The 15,322-nt window shown below is 44.3% G+C and overlaps 1 long non-coding RNA gene across 2 annotated transcripts; it reads right to left on the bottom strand.

Moving 5' to 3' along the window:
- Positions 1-906: 906 nt before the first annotated feature.
- On the bottom strand, positions 907-10,456 carry LOC146020950 (uncharacterized). 2 transcript variants are annotated; one of them, XR_014450854.1, is made up of 5 exons: positions 10,225-10,456; positions 8,130-8,188; positions 5,337-5,360; positions 3,837-4,060; positions 907-1,133 (listed from the first exon to the last, which is right to left on the bottom strand). It is a non-coding gene; the product is annotated as an uncharacterized LOC146020950 (long non-coding RNA). The 2 variants fall into 2 exon arrangements; XR_014450855.1 differs by lacking the exon at positions 8,130-8,188.
- Positions 10,457-15,322: the final 4,866 nt, after the last annotated feature.

Genomic DNA, 15,322 nt, shown 5'->3' with positions numbered 1-15,322 from the left:
TCAACCTACCATTCACTCACATACAAACAAGCTTGATAAACAGAATACGGTTTAAATATACTCTAATATTCTGCTACTCCTCTGAAATATTACGTTTTATAATATATATCTCAGAGATCATATTAAAACATAAATATATAAGGAGGAGAAAGATAACACATTTTTTCTTGATATATTTCTTCTATTAATGATTTTTAATTATGCAAAGTTTCCACAGTTTTGTATGACTACCATGGCAACCACAGTCACTCATCACATTATCTCCTGAGCAGAGAGGCTTTGGAACACCCCACTTATATGATATGTCTGTAAAACCATCCCCATCATTTGCCCCTCACCCCTCCAGAGCCAATTTGTTAACACAGGCAAGATTCTGCAATGTGGGACCTGAGGAATTGGTACGATTTAACCAAATGGGTATGGCCTTGTGAAATTCATTGTCTAGAGAGGCAGAGCTGGTGCAGCGGAGCTTAGATGTCCAGCCGACCCAGATGCCCCATGGCTCAGCCCACCTATATCATCGCATGATATACTGCATATCTGAATTTCTTTACTTGCAGTAATATTTTAAGCATTTTGAAAAGGATAATGAGAGAGATTTTGAAAAGGAGACAATGGGAGCGACAGTTAGAAAAAATATGCACTTCAAAAGACAATAACCTATGTTGGACTGCTGTTTTAATTATATGCAATTTATGTTGATTTCTCTAGAACTTTTATATTTAGTTTTACAATGTATTTACTTATTGTAGATAAATTGTACAATGGAATGATCCAATCAAGAGACACATAGGATGGCAAGTCTAGGAGAGGACAATTTTATTCTTTGCTTTTTGGAAATGGTAAACCAGTTCACTTATGTCAAAATATGAAAGAAAAAAAACATGCAGAAATACAATTTCTGTGTGATGTATTATACAGTGCAGTGAATGTATAACAATAATCAGAGCAGGAAATACACAATTGACTATATTGATATAAGTTAATTTTACAGGATTTGTAAGAAAGGGATTAAACACGTATATGTGCAGCTGTGTGCTCAGTGCTATACTGGACATCTGTGACAGTGACAAGCGGATTTAGAAACATTTTTTCCTTTAATAGTTCAGACTCAGTTTAAATCCAGGTCCGCTCTGTAAAAGAGAGCAATATAAGAGGTTAATGCACACTCTAGATAAACATAAATGAATGTCATGAAAAAAGCATGTCGGCAGTGTCAGCACTTTTACCTAGTTCCCCAAGTAGATGTAGTGGTGTGGATATTTATGAGTGATTTATGTAGCGCATACTGTACATATTCCACAGCGCTTTACAGAGAATATTAGGCCAGCCACATACAGTAAGGATTTTGCCTGGTTGACCAGGGCCTCAGGTCAGTGGAAACGGCTACAAGGGCTAATGACCTGGGTTTTTAGATGGTAAAACATGGGTAACGAGCCGTGGAAATGGCTCTTACCTGTGTTTTTTGACCCAGGCAACAGGAGGCTGGCCATTGAGCGCCGGCAGCCATATGCCTGCTGGCCATCCCCCTGCCTATGCCTGCCTGCCCGCCTGCTCATGTCTACTGCTCACCCGCCTATGATGACCCATCTATACCCACTGCCGGGAGGATCACCTATGCCTGCCGGCCGCTTGCTGATGCCCACTGCCCGCCCGCTGCCTATCAATGCCTGCCCACCTATGCCAGCTGCCGACCCTCCTGCCTATGCTCACTGCCCATCTTCCGGTGCCGGTTGCCTGTCAGCCAGCTGGTGCCTCCCACTGCCCTCTCAGAGTAGAGACCCGCCAAAGCCTTGGGTCAAAAATCCCAGCTTTGATCTGAGAAGTTGGTGGAAAAGCGGTTTTAGTGGAGCTTACAATCTATGGGCCTAATTCAGCCTCAGTTGTAGTTTTGAGTCAAATTGCAAAACTACATCTGCTTTCTCTAGCTTGGGAGTCGCCCAGCACAAGACAAAGCCGCCCCACATGCTGGGTCTCTCCCTGTGAATTGAAAAATTTTAATAAAAAACGAATAAATTGGTGTCAATGTTAACACCTGAGCATGTGGACCCGTGGCTAGTGTACTGCGTCCCCTCGCATGGCTTGAAACGCTTCTGGCCAGGTCCCACACCTTCTCACGTGTTGACCGTGTTACCATGTTGACCTTTTGTCAAACTTGTCAAACTTGTGCTGGTCCATCATATGACGCTGACCTAGACACTGTTGCGATATCAGTCGGATCCTGATTTGAACAAGGCCAGATTAATTATTTTTTATTGTGGAAAAGCCGGCATATGTTTTATTTGGACTCCTCAATATTTTATAGAAAGCACAGCCTGTTATAACAGGGTTAAATTCCAGGAACCGGTTTAGAATATTAATGAGCACAATCGGCAAAATGGAAAAGCTTCCGCTTTGGACGGCTGTGCGGAATGTTTTTGCCTTGTAATTGATTGTCCCTTAAAAAAAAAAAAAGACTCCAGGTTCAGCCGGCATACCGCATGGCCGCCAAATCTTGAGGCTATTACATTTTGGCCAGATTTCTCTTTCACGGCCCACCTACCACATTGCTTAAATAGTAAAGTCACCAGCAGTAAGAATATGGGGGGCACAGGACTGACAAAATAGGCAGTATTGGTAATTTACCAAGTGTGAAATAGTTGGTAACCTTGGGGTTTAATGGTTGGGGTTATTTAATTAGAGACCTTTCTCACCAAATACTGAGGCATTAACACAGATGCCGGGACAGGAGTTCCTGTGTTAACGGATGTAAAGCATTTATTGGGAATCTCTTTTGGGTCTACCCAGAAATAGCCGTTACCTGCCACCTGGCGCTGCATTCGGAGCTAACTGCATAGCCCGGGGGCATTAATTAGCCCATGGTAAATTACCGTGGCTAACTGAATTCCCCCTTACCCACACTACAATACACACGCACATATATAGATATATGTGTATGAATCTTAGGCCATGCCATCAGTGCTCTATGCCCGGCTACAGAGTTCTTATACATTATACTCCAGGTTGTGTCCACCTTACTTCCCAGTACAGCACATTTACTCCCTTGTACATGGACATACAGCAGTCTTAATATACAGCCACACAGTCCCTGCAGTCCACCTGATGGTGGCAGCAGCTATTCCACTTATATAAGCATGGATCAGGAATATAGACGTTGAAAACTCCAGGTGAAGAGCCGTGATTGGCAGCACCGTGACTGGGGCCAGGTGCTCGTTTGCTCGTTGGTTACTCCTGGGCACAGGGGAGATGGCGCCCTCCGGACAGACTGAATGGCTGCTACTAGCACACCCCCCACCTGCCACCTTTCCAAGTTTAATAGGTTACATTCCTTAAGTGGACCCAGGAGTATGGGCATGGGGAGGCATGGGTAGGAACCTGCCTGCATGAGACTGGTACCAGAGGTAGGAGCCAGGGTTGGGCCACCATCTTAGTCTGGTCAGTAACATTGGGTATGCAGGGATTAGGTATGTATTGGGTATGCCTTATCCTTGCATACCCATACATTGGGTATGCAGGGATTAGGCTGTTTCCAAAAGCTCTCCTTGACTAAGGCCAGGCCTGGTGCAACGGCGCAACAACAGCGGCACGGCTGGGAGCTATGCATTTGTACATTCAAGCATGGCAGCAGTATGCTCACTGTACTCCAGAGTCTTCCTCTGACATCATCAGCCTCCTGCACGCATCACATCTGGATTGGCCGGTACAATCACATTATATTTTGCAACCACCACATAGGGTTTATTTTACCTAAGACATGGACACAGTTTTACAGCTGATTTTATTACGAGTTACACTAACACCCAACATATGAAACTTGAGAAGGAAATTATATTTACCTTGCCGCAGCCACGCTTGTTCTGTCATTAATGCCAATTGATTCCATGTCCATGGTAATGGTGGTATGGGTAAGGTGGAGGATAATGGGGAGGGGGAGCAGGGTAAGGAGAGTGGTATCCTGGGCCATAGTATACTGGTGTTGGATAAGGATTTACATTGGGTACAACAGTGGTTACTATTGGTGGATTGGTTATTATTACTGGACTGCCTATTACAGGGTGGCCTGGGGGAAAAAAGAGAGTTTAGGTGATATTTTTTGGACATTGATAACAATATTAGAATCACACAGACATAATACTTATAATATTGAAGTGACAAAAGTCATGGGATAGGTGTCAATGTAGGACCCCTTCTAGACTGGTGAAGGGAAGTATTGTGGGTGCACCACATCCCATAAATTCTTGGTTTATGTCAGGTGAATGTGGTGGCCATACTATTCATCTGAACTCTCCAAAATGCTCCTTGAACCAATTCTGGACAACCTGGTACCAATGGCATTATCCTGCTGAAGTATTCCATTGTTATACGGGCACATGAATTCCATAAAGGGTTGTAAATTGTTATGAAACAAGGCAACATAGTGGCCACCAGTCAACGATGTGTTCTGGTGGACCGGTGGACTCCTCCCACGCCACAGGAACCAACCCACGCCATTATGGAATCAAAACCAGCCTGAATGGTGCCTGGTTGACAACTGGGTGTCTAGGCCTCATGGGATCTGTGTCACATCTGAACCCTACCATAAGCCCAAAAGATCAAAAGGAACCATGACTCATCGAAGCATACTTCATGGTACAACCAACTATCACCTGTACATACAGCTATCCCATGACTTTTGGCACTTCAGTGTACATTTCGATGTCCTGTTACTTAAACATTATTTAGTGAATCAGGGATGTTGTGATGTTTGCTGGTCAGTTTAAAAGTTAATAAATATCAATGAAATATATTCCTGGATGACAGATAAATATGATGGCACAGTGGTCAGTGTTAGAAATATATATATATATATATATATATACGTTCAACAAGAGCAAGTGGGGGTGCGGGTGCAATCGCACGCGAGCACAGGGAGAGAAAGATGACAGGTGCCACTGCAGCTGCTTCTCCCCCCAGCCCAGCACACAGCACTGAGCAGTGTGTGCTGGTCCGCAGCGGTAGCCTGTTCTCTCTCTCTACCACTGCCCGGCTCTCTGCAATGGGGGAGGGTGGAGCGGGACTCAAGCCCGTCCACCAGATCCAGGCCAGGGTTAAAAGTAGCCTGCCCCCTCTCGGCACCACTGTGTCTATGTAGAAGTATTGATATTTTGCAGATAGTCTCTTTTTAATGGGATTCAGTTTTATATTCAAGTTTACATTTGATTTTGCCTTGAGTAAATCTCCAAATTACAAAAATCAAATGAGAATCGAATATGATTACACCAAAAGCTCAGCGTCCAAAAAGAAACATTAGTAAATGTTATCACCAATCCCATAAGAGGTGAGGAGAGATTACTTACCGTAGTATGACATGATGGAGTGACCTTAAATATAGACAAAAATACAATTACACATAATACATCCATTTATGTAGATAGGTTAAATATTATGTTACATTCAATTACAGATGTGTAATTATAGATGATATTTTTAGAAGTTTTGATCCTTCACTACAGCCAATTATTGATTATTAAGTCCCTCTAATGACCTTTCAATGTACTGCAGCATTAGCAGAGCTCAGTCATAATGCTGAAAATGTGTTTGAACTGCATTAATATTGATACCCACTGGCCGATATATCACCCATTCTATCGGATGGCCAATATATCACTGGACCAAAGTGTGTATCCGCAATATTCTGTGAACCAGAGGCGTAACTCTGGAAGGCAATGGAGTCATCTGCCGCCGGGCTCCTGCTCCCCAGGGGGCACCTCGCCTCCCCTGCAAGTTTGAATCAGTTAATTGAAAGCCTTCAATATCACTTCTGTGGCTGACTTTTGCCAGTTTTACCCACTGCATTAGAACTGGCGACCTGTTCCACTAGAAGCAGAGACCTTACTGATTAAAGCTGTTTGCTCCAGGATATGATGCATGCAGATTCTATTTATATGAAGTTGCTACACTACAGAGATCTGCCTAGTGGTAATGGTTTTGACATACAGATGGAGCGCCTCTCGTTCAGTGCTGGGGCTTGCCAGAATGTCCCTGCCGTTGAGCCGGCGCTCAATCTGACTGGGATGCGCGAGCGCCCCACACACACGTGCGCCCCGGTTACCGTGCGGGCCGGGACACGAACCCTGCCCGTCTCCGCTTCAGGAATGTTTACATTCAGCGCTTCACACTCCGAATGCCGCTATTGGGCGCCTAGCCAAGTATGCGTTCCAGGCTTGCTGGGACTTATAGTTCCATAGCAAAATCCAATGGTTTTGTCTATTTTTTACACTTGAATCAGCCCGGTACCCACAGCCCAGGGGTAACGGGGACAGCACCACGCTTCAGCCTCGGCAGGTAAGTTCTGGGGGGGGGACCCCTTTGTTGGAGGGTCCCCACTTCCCCAGGACCCCTACCCAGGCTGACTGGTCGGTAGGGTTAATGTTTTGGCCATGTGACATTACCCTGCTGGCTGGTTGGGTCTGGGGCTGGTTCTTAAAATCCCCTATTACTTTTGTCCCCCGTATTTTGGGAACCAGACCGGCCCTGGAGCCTGGGGCTGGTTTTAAAAAACAGCGGAGCCCTATGCAAAATTGTCCCTGATTTTTTAAAACCAGCCTGACTCTTTGAGCCTGGTGCTGGTTATACCCATGGGGGGGTGGGGATCCCACGCTGTTTTATTTATTTATTTATTTTACACACTGAATCCTGCACGAATCTGACTGATCCGTGCAGGCTTCTGCCAAATACGCCAGGAAAATGAAGTGTATTTTCCTGGCGTATTTGACCAGTAATTACGGCCATTTACCGCTAATTAGTGGCCGTATTTTCTGTAAATTAGGAATCACCATTCTTTTGAACTTTTGAATTTCACTTTACAAATAGGAATTTTTTAGACGTATTTTGCTTAGTAAATTTCCCCCAATCTCTCACCGCCCTATAAGAGTGCAGTCTAGTAGCAGTGAAAGATCTTTTAGCATTTTGTACGTATAAGATACTGTACATGAGCCTGCGTGATTTATTTCAGATCAGGGACAGCAATTGTACCGCAATCACATTAGGCTGTACTATTTTATTGGGTTTATTAAACTTCATCTTCAGCTTTTTACTAACTGATGCAAATGCCAGAATGACATCACAAAGGTTTCAAACTCAACCAACGGGAGCTGCAGCAGCGTCTACCATGTAGCGCAGGGGGGACCGCATAGTACATATAAAAAATACATGTTAAAATGTATAATATATCTGTGGTTCCGCTGTATGCATCGGGTGTTATGCAGCGCATGGGAATCAGTATAAGGTTTCACACACTCATAAGCCCTCCCCCCCAGACTCCTTTGAAACTAGCCAATGGAAGTCCGGGCAGCTTTTTACTAACTGATGCAAATGCCAGAAGGACATCACAAAGGTTTCCAACTCAACCAGCGGGAGCTGCAGCAGTGTCTACCATGTAGCAAGGGGGGACCGCATAGTACATATAAAAAATACATGTTAAAATGTATGTAATATATCTGTGGTTCCGCTATATGCATCGGGTGTTATGCAGCGCATGGGAATCAGTATAAGGTTTCACACACTCATAAGCCCTCCCCCAGACTCCTTTGAAACTAGCCAATGGAAGTCCGGGCGCGGGCTTAGAATGCGCATTACTGGGTGCCTGATACACACAGTGCTGCCGTTCAGTGGGGAAGCCAGGCAGCACATTTATTGCATACATGATAACATATGTTTATATGTACTAAGCGGCCCCCCTACACTACGTGGTCAGCGCTGCAGCGGAGGCTATGGAAAGCCATTCAGACGATTGGCACCAGCTGGCGATGATGCTGGAGCGCGAATCGCTGTCCTGTACACACTGGGCGGCTTTGGAGCTGAAAGCAGCTCAAACAACTAAACTGAGCGTCTTTCAGCTCAAATTCGACCAGTGTGTATGGGCCTTAAGTAACATTGTACATGGATCTGGATCTCCACATAGCCCCTCTGCTAAATCCACAGTAACAGATGGTAGTGCCTCTGCATTGTATAGAGGGAATGGTGAGAATCCCAGGGGAAGAACCTTCTCCAATGTACTAATATTGGACAGAGAGGAGATTTAGCAAAGCAATAAAGTGGAAGCCACCAGTAGCCGGCAGATGCAGAAATAATCAATATCCTGTACATACCTGACACTGACAGAGGAGACTGTAGGCTGCGGTGTGATCACTCAGATAGGACTCAGCCACTTTTATAGCGGCAGGAGAACAGGGTGGAACAAAACATAGAACGGAGATCTAAATTTACATTCTAATTTAGTTTTAAATAACTTCTAGACATTCCCATTGTCTTAGACACCTATGATTATATAATTATAACAAGTTTTCAGCTGATGACAGAGAAAGCCAAGATTGCAGTGAACATAAGATATTTTCAAATACATACATACGTATGGATTGTATAGGTTTTAGAGATTGGAAGCTTGTGAGCAGGGCGCTCCTACGGTTGTGGCATGATAGATCTACAGTGTCTAGATCATACAGTAGGTGCCGATTCTGTGGGTGCTCAAGGGCCCGAGCACCCACGGAAATAGATGAGCACCCACGGGCCCGAGTCCCGCTGCTGGGCTGCCATATTAACTTGCTAATTTGCGGCTGAAGCACCCACATCGCCGTACCCGCCACCTGGGAAACAGAATGCCGGGAAGAGTGTATTCTGTCCGCGGAGTACCTGCACTGTGGGGGAAATTTATGTACCTGCACTGTGGGGGCATTTATGTACCTGCACTGTGGGGCATTTATGTACCTGCACTGTGGGGGCATTTATGTACCTGCACTGTTGGGGCATTTATGTACCTGCACTGTGGGGCATTTATGTACCTGCACTGTGGGGCATTTATGTACCTGCACTGTGAGGCATTTATGTACCTGCACTGTGGGGCATTTATGTACCTGCACTGTGAGGCATTTATGTACCTGCACTGTGGGGCATTTATGTACCTGCACTGTGGGGCATTCATGTACCTGCACTGTGGGGGCATTTATGTACCTGCACTGTGGGGCATTCATGTATGTGGAACTCTGTTGCCATAATTTGAATATTGGAGACAACTGTGCTCCATAATATAAATTGGTATTATGTTGTCACTCCATGAAGCCACTCCTCTATATTTTTGGCTTGAGCACCCACCAGCAAAAACATAAATCGGCACCTATGGTCTAGATAGGAAGTCAGTAGGTCAAAAGTTCGACAGTGTCAAAATGTTGACAATCAAAAGTTCGACATTCAAGTCGACAGGGTCAAAAGGTCAACCAGGTCAAAAGGTCGACAATCAAAAGGTCGATATGAGTTTTTCAAATTTTGTGGGTGTCAATGTCGACATGGACCATCAATAAGTGTAACGCTTACCCTCCCAGGGCACGGTGCCTCGCTACGCTCGGTACACTATTATATTCTCACTCTATGCTGACATTGTGGAAACATCATGTCAACCTATTGAATGTCGACCTTTTTAATGTGAGCATGTTAACCATGTCGCCATTTAACCCTGTTGACCTTTTGAACGACAACCTACTCACTGTCTATCTGGACACTGCAGATGTATCACCTGGAAATGTGATGATTGTATATATATATATATATATATATATTATATATTGATGTTCTACATGCATATATGCCCTACTATAATCTTTTAATATAAAATACTGTGGTATTTTGTATATATATATATATATATATATATATATATATATATATATATATATATATATATATATATATATATATATATGTGTGTGTCCAGCAATACCTTTCACAGAAGGCAATAGAAACTCTCATAGAAAGCAAGACATTCATTTATTAATTTATGGTATACTCATTTTATTGAAGGAGACTGTATATTTATTAGCATTTCTCACAAAAGAGAATACAGCTTATAAGGGAACACCCCTCACAAACAGCCACGTGGACTATGCCAAACAGTCTGCTCTATGGCAGAGCATGATGGACTGTACCATTCTTCCTGCACTGGAGGGAGGAGCCTTTGGCCCGATTTTGTGAACAGCCAAGAACTAGTTAATAAAGTTGGGGAGTCAAAGAGATAAAAAAAAAAGAGCAGCAGCTGTTAACAGGGTTTTGGTGAAGTTCCCTGAGGGAGATGGCAGATCTACACAACAGGCAAGATGGAGAGCAGTGCTGACAGGGAGATTCTGAGGAAAAGTGGAGAAGCATTGCTGCGCAGCATAGTAGAAGAGGAAAGCAGTGCTGAAGGATAATACTTACCAGAGGGGAGTGGTGAGCAGATCCATCCCCCGAGTCCCATATTAGATAGAAAAAGGAAGCAGTTCCCTGAGGTAATCTGCAGGAGTGGAGCTTCAGCCAGGCAGGGAGTGCACGCAGTTCCTGGAGGGGAGGTTCAGGAGGCTGGTCTCTTAGTCATAAGAGGCGGCAACAGAGCTGAGTAAATGCTGAGACTTGCATGACAAAATAAGTGGGGAGTAGTGAGTGCTGCCCAGCCCCCTCAGTATATCCTATAGCTACACAGAGAAGTCCAGTCTGAGGGAGACTGACAGATAGTAAAAACGTCTCTCAGCAGAAGCATTACAGAGAGGGATGGAGTGCCAGTGTAATAATGACTAAGTGCACATTAAACATTGCTCAGATCTTCAGCAGAGGTTGAGACCAGTAACCCAGCACATAAAGAGACACTAGCTATTTAGTGCAAGCAGTAAAGTAATTATAATCCAGTCCAACAGTGGAAAGCTACAGGGAAGTTACATCTGCTGCAGCAGAGAGAAAAGGAAAGACATCAGTTACACTGCAGTGACAGGGATCCTTACCTAACCCATGACATACCTAGTTTCCAAGAAAAGACTATAATAATTTCAACTACAGGACATTCAGAAGCTTTATATACAAGGCAGCTTACTAAGGAGCTATACAAATTAATCTAAAGCTATACTCAAGAAAGTACTGTATCTTAGGAGTTAAAACTTTCATCTACTAGGAAATATTTGCCAGACGCCTAAAGTATTTATTTTTATTTCTTCTATTTCTGTGGATTACAAATACTTTATAAAGGAAAGTTACATTTGCCATTATTGAACCGCTCACCTTACAGGATTAAGGTGAGAACGTTAGTGACCCAGTGGTAACAGGACTTGGTCAGTGAGCAAATTCTGCAAAAGATACAAAGTGCTTAATTGTATCCTACAAAGACTAGTGTACACTTGGGGGATCTATACATGTTTGCGTAAATGCATGTTATGTTGATGTGATACATTGTAATACTGTATTCATATTCACTGTGAACGTTATTAATGCACTTATTGGTTCTAGAAACAAGAAGGTAGGATGGTTTAACTTGTTTTATTTAAGGAAACTTACTGAAGAGAAAATTCCAGAGGCCGATATCAGACTACTGTTCCAGTAAAATAAAACCTGAAATGTAGTGATCCATTTGTTTATACAATGTACTGTGTGATTAATTGAATTCTATGATTATTATGCAAATAAAATGTTAATTTATGTTATTGAATAACTACATTCTATGCGCCTTATAACCACTGAAAGAAGAGAAAGGTAAAGAAGAAGGAAAACTTTCCAGAATAGATACTTACCATTGAGTGATATCACAGATATACCTCCTACGTCTAGTATTATTTTTTGCAATCCAAAACTCAAAATTCAGCCGGGACTCAGTTCGGATTGGATCTCCTCCGGGGATCAGAAGCAGGACAGTGCAGGTCCGAAAAATTTGGGTGGACTTGGCTTTCTGAAGAACCAAACCGTACATCTAAAGTTAATAATAATTTGTAACACATTAAGGCTCATTTGTATTATTGAGAGTTTCTGATTTATAATGTGGGTCAAAATGTCCAATAGGAAACTGCAGTGACTTTTCCAAATTTCTGTGACCTTAATATGTTCGACTTTCATTGACAACTGATAAAGCAGGCAAACCTCTAGGATTTCCAATGCTATTATGCTACAAAGGTAAATGCAGGGCAGGGGAAGGTTCCGGTTGCCCAGAGACCCCTTCCTCTTGGTAAGTGGCTCAAATGATGGCAATCCCTATGGTATATAACATGATTAGAGCTGATGCACATGTCCAGTGATTGCAGCTTCTTCTACCAAGTTTTCTGTGTGTGTGGATCTCAGACCTCAATCAGTGCACTGGACCAGAGAGCAGCTACCAGGAAGAAGAGACAGGAGCCTTACTATGAGGTGGGAGAACGTCAGTTTAGAAAGTGCAGTACTCTTTCTATTATGATTGTGTATTTATTTATTATAGTATGTTTAACCTTTTCCTGACCACTTATTTATATTATTTAAATGTTTCATACAGCCTATACTATAGACCAGCTATAGTGTTGGATATAATTAATACTATATTACTTATAAGACTATATTATATAAGACCAATGTTCAAGGTCATTATAAGGTTCTTAGACTGTTCTCCTGGACTCCTGCATTTTCTCCAATGTTACACAGAACATTGCCACTGTGCTAACTTTTAAGGCAATGTTTTGTGTAATTTCCCTGCGCACATTCTAACTATAGTCAGATACAACTCCTGAACAGGAGGATTTGGAAGATCAACACCAATGGTACTTCCTGAAATCCTGAAATAGAGGAACATAATAAAGACAGGGGCGTAACTAGAACTTTGTGGGCCCATACATAGGTGCCGATTTATGTTTTTGCTGGTGGGTGCTCAAGCCAAAACATATGCTATACCAAACCCCGTAATGCCCATTACACATTACACCAAACCCCGTAATGCCCATTACACTCTATACCAAACACCATAATGCCCATTACATGTTATACCAAACACCATAATGCCCATTACATGTCATACCAAACACTGTAATGCCCATTACACGTTATACCAAACCCCGTAATGCCCATTACACGTTATACCAAACCCGAAATGCCCATTACACGTTATACCAAACCCTGTAATGCCCATTACACTCTATACCAAACACTATAATGCCCATTACATGCTATACCAAACACAGTAATGCCCATTACACATTATACCAAACACCGTAATGCCCATTACACGTTATACCAAAACCGTAGTGCCCATTTTATAATAACACACGCTGTACTGCCTATTACATATTATGCCACATAAGTGCCCCTTACCTGCATGCTCATTGCTAAGGGTTTCATGCTCGATGCCAGGGGTTTCATGCTCGATGCAAGGGGTTTCATGCTTTGTCTGGGGTCTCTATGACAGGCAGCCAGTGACACCTTTGTGGTGTCAGTGTCACTCAGCCTTCCCTGTGGACAACAGGCCAAGTAGAAGGGTCCTGCTAAGGCAGCAGGGACCAGGGGGGCAATTTAGGGCTTCTCAGAGAAAGCCACAAAGTGGCTGCCACAGGACTCAAGAGGGTGGGCCCACAATCACAGGGCTGGAGCCTTGCCGGGCTTTGCTAGGCTGAGCCCTTGGCAGCAGCAGGAGCCAGGGAGGCAAGGGCTCCTCACAGCCTACCAGTGCCACACGGTGGCGGCAGCTGAGCCACATTGTATGCTGGGCCCCACACACAAGTTTATTTGCCACAAATGACCAATGGCACTCAGTACATGATTATTTGGAGGTACTTGGAATTGTCCAGACAGGTGGCGTTCAATTGTCAGGGAACATCGGGCAGCCCCATCACTTGATTCTCCGGCAGCGGCGCAGTGCTGTGTGCAGCCCCAGCATCCGTGATGTCCTTCTGCACCAATTCCAGGGTGCGCGTGCACACAGCGCTCTGCCGAGTCTGCCGTGTCTGCCGTGTCTCAGCAGCAGCGCTGCGCTGAACCCGACATCATGTTCAATGTGAGCGCCAGCAGAGAATCGGGTGATGGGGCTGCCGGTCTGTGTGACTGCCCGATGTTCCCTGACTATTAAACGCCAACCGTCCAGACTAGACAGCCTGGCTGCCGCCTGTGATATGTGCCGCCACTAGGGGGCCTAGTGGCAAATCCTGCCCTGCCCATGGGTGGTCATCAATTTCCATGGGTGCTCCATCCCTTGAGCACCCACAGAATCGGCGCCTATGGGCGCATACCAAAATCTTGAACAGGCCCGAGAGAGGACAGTGGAAACGCATCATACAGTACCTGGGTGCAACCTCAGGTCTGCTGGATGATGCAACGCAGATCCGGGAAGTGCGCTGCGTGAAGGGGAGCTTGGAGGCAGCCGGTTAATTGGTACATGGGGAGCAGCGGGCCCTTGGAGCAGCTCAGGCCCTATAGCAGCTGCACCCCCTGCACTCTCAGTAGTTGTGCCAGAGTTATCTATCGCAGATTTAAAGAGAAACGACATCTTCTGTGGAAAGTTGATCTTCCTAAGTTGCCTCAAAAAATACTACCACAACTACAATAGTGTTGATGTTGGACCCCCCCTTAAGGTCCCATAAAAATTTAGTCCCTAAAACTTAAAGGAGTCGACCTTCGACACCACTCTGTCAGCAATCAATGACACATATGATTTTCTTAAATCCACCACCATCTCCACTGTTTTAATTAAGTATAACTCTAAGTTGTTCCTTCCGCACCATAGAGTTCCCTTCTATACACAGACACATCCCCATCCTTGATCAAACCAATGACAGTGGTGTCATCTGCAAATATCAGAATTTTTACTAATTTTGCCACCAAGGTGCAGACGTTGGAGTAAAAAAAAATTGTGTAAAGAACACCACCCTGGGGAGACCCTGTGCTGATCATCCGCACACATGAGGTAAACTCCCCCACTTTCACTACCTGTTTTCTATCTGACAGGTAATCTACAATCCAGTAGCCGGGATCGGGGGGGAGGGGGGGGGGTTCCGCCAAGTCTGCCTTTAAAAAAATCAAGGCTGTCTATGAGGATCCTGGTTTTACTTAATGCAGCTGTGGAACTTCTAAGACCTCACTTCCATACTTTCCCTTGAGGCATACTTCGCTAATTTGCTTGCCCCTCCTCCTTGTACTCTGTTGTGGTAGCAAAGGAAGGCCTCCAGGGAAAACAGGAGACTTACCCACCTTGCCAGGGGGCTGGGAGGTCCACCTGGTTTTTGGGAGCCTCCCTGCCATTGATGGAATGTTAGGCAAGTATGCCTTAAGGGGTTGAAAAGTGGGTATTGGTGGCCACAGGGGGAGTAAGTGGGTGGTAGGGGGCGCAGTAGGTTGAAGTTTTGCCTAGGATGCTGAGAAACCTTACACCGGCCCTGTGAAGAGTACAGGATGCTTGGAACAATTGTTTTGAAGTGTTTGTGTACAGGAAGTAGGGGAAGGGGAGATTGGGATCTGCACACATCTGTCGTTAACCTCTTTTACGTATTGTATTTTAGTGGGTTTTCTTTATGAAAATGAACCGCCTGTTAACTAAGTAGCTAGG

Source organism: Crinia signifera, chromosome 7 (assembly GCF_055691185.1).
Source record: "Crinia signifera chromosome 7, ASM5569118v1, whole genome shotgun sequence".
NCBI classification, from domain to species: domain Eukaryota; kingdom Metazoa; phylum Chordata; class Amphibia; order Anura; family Myobatrachidae; genus Crinia; species Crinia signifera.
Note: the sequence above shows the minus strand (reverse complement) of the source record. Positions and strands in the feature narration are given on the sequence as shown.